The sequence below is a fragment of the Morone saxatilis genome, unplaced genomic scaffold (genome assembly GCF_004916995.1).
Source record: "Morone saxatilis isolate NCDOM2014 unplaced genomic scaffold, NCSU_SB_2.0 Contig16, whole genome shotgun sequence".
NCBI classification, from domain to species: Eukaryota; Metazoa; Chordata; class Actinopteri; family Moronidae; genus Morone; species Morone saxatilis.
The window spans coordinates 21698374-21705044 of NW_023339718.1; the positions used below are offsets into that span (position 1 = coordinate 21698374).

General features: G+C 40.5%; 1 protein-coding gene across 4 annotated transcripts in view; it reads right to left on the minus strand.

Annotated features, from left to right (window-relative positions):
- Window positions 1-6671, minus strand: part of ddr2l (discoidin domain receptor family, member 2, like) — a 28083-nt gene that overhangs the window by 17112 nt on the left and 4300 nt on the right. The window contains exon 2 of one of the 4 annotated variants that reach the window (XM_035657819.1): window positions 388-504. The exons of the other annotated variants lie outside the window; for them this stretch is intronic. The gene's annotated coding sequence lies outside the window, so the exon portion shown is untranslated. The remainder of the gene's footprint in view (window positions 1-387; window positions 505-6671) is intronic. 4 annotated transcript variants of the gene reach the window in all.

Below are 6671 nucleotides of genomic sequence, written 5' to 3' on the forward strand. Positions count from 1 at the left end.
ATGGCTGATCAGTGTATACCACACACATGTAACTATATAGCCTATATATATACAGATGGGTGACAAACTAACACAAACCTCCTAATCTCTGGACCCTTCTCCAATCTCCCATTTGTGTTTAATAGAACAATAGATTCACATCATTTTCATTTTCATCGAACCATTCAATGAGCCCTTGTGTCCGGTATAAAAGCATCTGCCTTTGTTATGGTTCTCCTCCATTTATTCAGGTTTTCCCTTTAAATTTGTCAGCCGTCTGTATAAATATATGTGTGTGTGTGTGTGTGTGAGAGAGAGAGAGCGAGTCTATCACGTTAAACTGCCATGTTTCTACAATAGCGCACAATGGACACACCACAGATAGATAGATAGATAGATGAACAATACAGTTAGCTCTTGAAACAATCTTTCTTTTCTGACGTAGATCTGTGTTCTGCCTTCAGGAAGTGAATTCATTCAGTTCAGCCGAGCTGCTCGAGAACGCAGCGGTCCACTTTTTATTTTCTGGCAGAGAGAGAGAGAGAGAGAGAGAGAGCTTTATGTAATGTGTTGGCTGCAGCTCAGATTCCTGCACTGTTGCTCATCTCTACAGCAAAATCACATGACTGGGGAGAGAGAGAGAGAGAGAGAGAGAGAGAGAGAGAAAAAAACATGGAGAGACAGACACAGTAAAAGCAATCAAGAGAAAAAGAGTCCAAGAGAGAGAGAGAGAGAGAGAGAGAGAGATAGAGAAAGTAGAGAAAGAAAAAGACAGCAAAGGTTTTTTTTCATCCAGTGTGACATTTTATCTGTTCCAGTCTTAGAACTGAAGATCAACACCAACATCAACTGTTTTTGTAACTTCAAACTGCTTCCTGTTGGAGTATTTCAGGATTTATTTTACCCTTAAAGACATGGAAACAGTATTTTTTACTGTATTTGAGGCTGAAACTGTGGATGAAATGAAATGGCTGTGAGTGTGAAGTGAGTTTAGGGGCACTTACATTATTGCAACAAGCCCTCATACCTACATGACTAAATAGGCTTGACAGTGCTTTTCACTTTCCTACTGTCCTCGCTCCTTGTCCCTATGTAGTTGATACTTTAGAATAAATCAGGCACTTCACTCACACTGCACACGCATTAATGCAGCCCAAACTCTCTTCTTATGCTATGAGTCTATTCTTTTCTCTCTTACACGTGTAACTACACCGACTGTGTGGCGAGCTCTGAATGCTGTTGTTGACCTACACAGCATTATGTGCCGAACGCATCTTGTATAACACTGATGGAGGACTAAAGCTGCTGAGGCATGTACAGTTTAAAATCAAGTGTAATCTTAGTATGACGACTGTAAACCAATGACAGCCGATAAAACTTTAAGTTAAAAATAAACAGCAGATATATTGCCAATGAAATGAATCACTAGTTGCAGCCTGGATTATGGCATGAACTACAGTATTTTACTTCTTTTATAATTCTCTCTGCTTTGCTTTTCCTCCATCTTTGCTTCCTCTCCTTTGTCTTCTCCTTTTTTTTATCTCCTTCTCCCTGCCTCCCTCCCTCCCTCCTCATCTCCTCCTTTTCCTCTCATTCTGTCCCTCCTCTCTCCTCCTCCCTCCTTCTTTATCTCCTCCTCCCTCAGTCAGAACAAACTGAAGCCAAAAGCCTCAACATTCCTAACATTCAACGCAACCCAGAGCTCTCTCTCGCTCTCTCTCTCTCTCTCGCTCTCTCTCTCTCCTCCTCTCTCCCTCTCTACGTCTCTCGCTCACACAAACACACAGGAATCCACATGCCTTTCTCCAAGTATCTCTCTCTCTCTCTCTTACTGTTACACACAGGAATCTGCATGTCTCTCGCTTTCTCCCCCTCTCTCTCTTTCTGGTTGAGGGGTGAATGAGACAGAGTTCACTGAGAACAAAACAGAACAGCAGAACACACAATGGAACAGTATAGAACAGAAATATAAGACCCTTTGGTGGATCCATCTTTAACATGAAAACTCATGTTGTGGAGTCATTGTTCAAACAACGTGGCAAAATCCAGCAAGTGTTGGCCAATCAAATAATTCCAAACACACATTCCAGGTAGATTATAATGTTAATGGTGTAGATCTACTGTATTTTGAAATGATTTTGGCTATGTAAACTTAGATTATACACCGTTGTGCATTGTTTTGGCAGATAGGACACTTATCTGGTATGAAAAAAGTGTAAATGCAACAGAGAATCATAGAGACATATTTCAGTCCCTTGCTAATGGAGAAAGTTTGAGATACATCTAATATATCTAACCAGATAGAATAGGTATGAATGCATTCTCCTCTCCAAGATCCATAATACTCCAAACTAGAACTTTTCTTCAAGACAATTCACAATTTTAATAATGTTTTCCTGCAAAAACATGACTGAACATCATATTTTTTAGGACTTTATGTGCAAGACGGTTGAGCAAGAATAAGAAAAGACTTGCAGCACCTGAAAGGCTTCTTATGCATATTCAGGAAAAGCTACAGTATACAGCTACGGACTGTCTGTACCAGATGCTTCAACTGAGCGAAGCACAGACATCTACTTAAATAATCAGTTTCCAAACACATTGAGCAGAAAAGTCTGCCCATTAATTCATTTCCTCCTGCTGTCTGCGTTTCTTGACATCAGCCCCTGATGTCTGTAGACAGGGACAGAAGAACAGAACAGAATTCTCATGGTTCAGTTGACTCCCACGGCTTCCTCATGTCCAGAGATAATACCTCATCAACAGACACAAACCGAGAGCACTCCCTTTTTTTAACGTAACCACCTCAAAAATACCATTGTTAAATTCACTACGAGACAGCTAGGGTCACCACAGTCCCGTAAGTCCTGTTTGTACTATGTTGGGAGTCGTTGGCTGACGTGTTCACGTGTTTGTGGGTTCATGTGGTCAATGCCAAACATACGTTTGGTCATAAATTCTAGGCTGCATGTAAACAGTCCGCACAGACACTCGTGGGTATTGGTATATTTATTTATAGTAAGTAAGTGATCTGTGGAAGTGCCCACTTATAATGTCTTTCTCTGTTTTAGTTTCAGTTCGAGTGAAATTAACCGTCATTCGAGAAAGTAAGCTGTTCCAGTGAACACATTCAATCATATAGAAACTGTAACCTGCTGTTGTATCACATCTGGATTTCATCTTTTCATCGAAAGAGTGGACACGTGGGTGAATGGGCTAATGGATCTATCTCTAACTGGACTTCCTGATTCATATTTTATCTTCTCACCTGTATCTGTAACAACACATCCACACCAGCGCAGACCCTGTGTGTGTTAACACAGTGCTGTAATCAGTCTGAACAAAGCCTTTCTGTAGCAGCAGCACCGTTTGTCTGATTATGCAACACAATAAACAATGAAAGACACACTATGCAGAGGCCTCACACACACACATAGAGCGCAGTTGGGTCCAGATGCCTGTAATGACACACTGTGAGACAGTAAAGACTCCCAGCTGGTCATAAACAGGAAACAATAAAACAGAAATTAAATGCCAATATTTTAAATATTTTTGTGAATAGGTTATCAGAACCAAAGCACGCTGGCACCAGAAGAACGCTCAGTGTGAATATAATTTAAGTTTCTTCCCAATAGTACATAACACATAATATCTACTGAAAGTCATCTGGTGAGTGTGATGGGTGATAAACCATTGACACCCATCAGTACACTATAAAACCTTCACTTTCAGCTGCAATCAAAAGCAAGACAAAAACAGAAGTAACAAGATGTCCATCCACCACAGTGTGTGTTCCATCTACCAACTGTGTTGAAGCATTTTGGGTGTAGCCACGGGTTGAGTGGTACTGACCATGAAATGTAAACTCATTTTGACAAGTAAAATGATTTGTTTAAACCTCCTGACTGGTCAGTTCAGTGTTTTCAGGTGGATGTATCAGCTTTCACTCCTGTAGCACTCTGCACATGTGCATGAGCAAATTGTCAAAATGCAAACGTAACCTTAGAGCAGGTGATGGTTACGAGGTCTGAAAGGAGCAGAGCAGCAGATGGTTTAAAAAAAGAGCTGCTGGTATCTGAAGAATGTGAGAAGCGCTTGATTTAACATGTAGAGCTTTGAACTGACAGACAACACCGCAGCCAAGGTGAACACACACCTGAAAACATGAATGTGGGATTTTTTAGCCCAATTTTATGATTTACATAGGATGGAAAGATTGTGTTATTGAAGAATTTGACCTGAATATTACTCACTGTTTTAACTTTTTCACCCTTACCCAAACACAGAATACAGTTCTATTGAACTTGTCAGTAGATCAAATACAATCAGTGCACTCGTGGAGTGATGTCTCACATAAAAAAAAAATAACACTATTGAATGTTTTCTATTTCAGAATGAGACTTTAAATCTTTCCAGTAACTACTCTGACAGAGCTGCTGCTCAACTGTGAATATAAGCCCTGAAGACATGTCTCAGTGTACACACACACACACACAGGTATGCAGGGTATCATAACTCTGTCAGTGGTGGGTGGAGGGAGCAGAGGAGCTCATCAGTCTCTGGATTCTCTATAAGCTGAACGACTCAAAACTAACTAATAACAACAATAAACGACATAAAAAATGTCCACTTCTTACATGGGGCTTCGAATTTCTACAGACCTGTGTAAGCTTTAACATGACAGTCCAGAAAGATGGCAAGGCAAAATCACTGTTTATGGATCAGACTGAGAGTTGAAGGCTTTCAGAATCCATCCCAGCATGCACTGGGGGAGCAGCAGTTACAGAGCTAACACATACAGAGTTCTGTACTCACCTATAACTTTCAGAACAGCTATGTTTTTGCTTTAAACTCTACGAGATAAAGCAATGCATTGAACAGCGTCTTTACCTTTTGCCACTGGATAGCATATCTACTTCCAACATGACAAGCATTGACAAGGGGGAGATTTCTTAATACATTGCATTTAAAATTGTGGATACGTGTAAAATGTGGATTCAAAACCAGGAACTTCTTGAGAAGAACAAATGAGCCGAATCCACTCAAATGACCAATGTGCTTTTTGATTCTGCTTGTAAATTTGATTAATGTGTACAGTGTGTGTTTGCTTCATGAGGACAATAGTAGTGATTCAATATCATATAACATGAAAATGAGGGACAGGAATGGAGAACATTTTCCAGTTGCGGATCTGTTCTAAATTGTCTGATCCATGGGAATTGTATGCCTCCAAGCTATCACTTCCTTTCATGAATGCCAGTGTTGTCTTTGACGTCTGTTCACCCATCAGGTAGTGTTTCCTGTAGTGGTGCCAGTTGGGATTAGAGTGAGGGGAAACCCATAGTGACTGTGAAACACTTTGCAAAACTATGATGTCAAACTCATTCGTCTATGCTGCTGAAAACTTGTAACAAGGAGTTTATAGCTGCCTGATCAAAATAAATAAAAATCTTAATATGACAGCACAGATGTTTCTAAATGATCTCACAGTGCAGGTGACACTGACAGGAAATGAACTCCTGCCTTCGCCAAACTGATCTCATATTTCACCGAGGATGACGGAACATGATGACACATTTATTATCAGAGCAAATAGTCCCCGCAGTAAATCCAGGAAGTCCTCTTGGTTCTATGTGATGTTTAACTCCTGATTTAAATAAAGTTTTGCCTGTTAAGATCAGATCATGTCTGCCTGTATTGCCTCGCCTCAGCAGCAGCCATGTTCAGTGTTATTCCTCTCAGTTTCATGTGCCTCGAACAGATCCTCTGTGTGGTTTTTTAATGGTTTAATGAGCCGCTGGCCGTGGCTCGGCAGATGGAAACTCGACGCACACTCGCTCATTTACACTCATCTGTAATACGCTGCTTCCACTCGAACCACAGCTACTATCTGCACACACTTCTCCAGAAGCCATTTTGACTTTGTTTCCTGTAAGTGTTTGTGTTTAACAGTGTGGCTCAAGTGGTGTTTATATAAAAAGGCCTCATGAGAGCATCATAACTCAGATCAAAGTCTGATAAGAGGGGCAAAGACTTTATATGATGACTTAATGACCTGAGGTTAAATGTCTTTGGAAACGTTTATCTAAACGTCTGAAGGACTTAGCTGGAAGAAGGTCGCAATTCTCGTTTTCCTGTGTGTCAGCCGCTAACATGCGAGATCTCAAATAGATCAATCTTTGGCAAGAATCTCACAGACCGATCTCTTTACTGGCTCCAGGTTGAGCTGGAGAGATTTTAGAAGAGATCTGGATCTAATGCAGTGTAGATATTGGGATGGGACGAATTATCTTTTATTGGAAAGCAAGAGTGCTAGAGATTCCTGGATGACGTCATCTTGTTAACTTCTAGTGTTCAAAGCCTGTCTCAGAGAGCACTGAGGGAACAGCAACAAATGTCATTATAGAGCTGGCTGTGATGTGAATGTCCCCTGTTTTCTATCAGCGCATTCACTGAGCAGGCTAGAATGCCCAAGTTTAAAAATCAAATGTGGAAGACAAATGATCATCATTATTATGAAGGCTAAATCCTTGTCCATTCTGGGCTACTGTAGAAACATGGCTTTTCAGCATGGTGGACTCCAAAATGACTCATTCTAAGGTAACAAAAACAGAATGATTCTTATTTTCAGGTGATTATACACTAATGAAAACATACTTATGAATATTATATTCCATAGATCCTCCTAAATG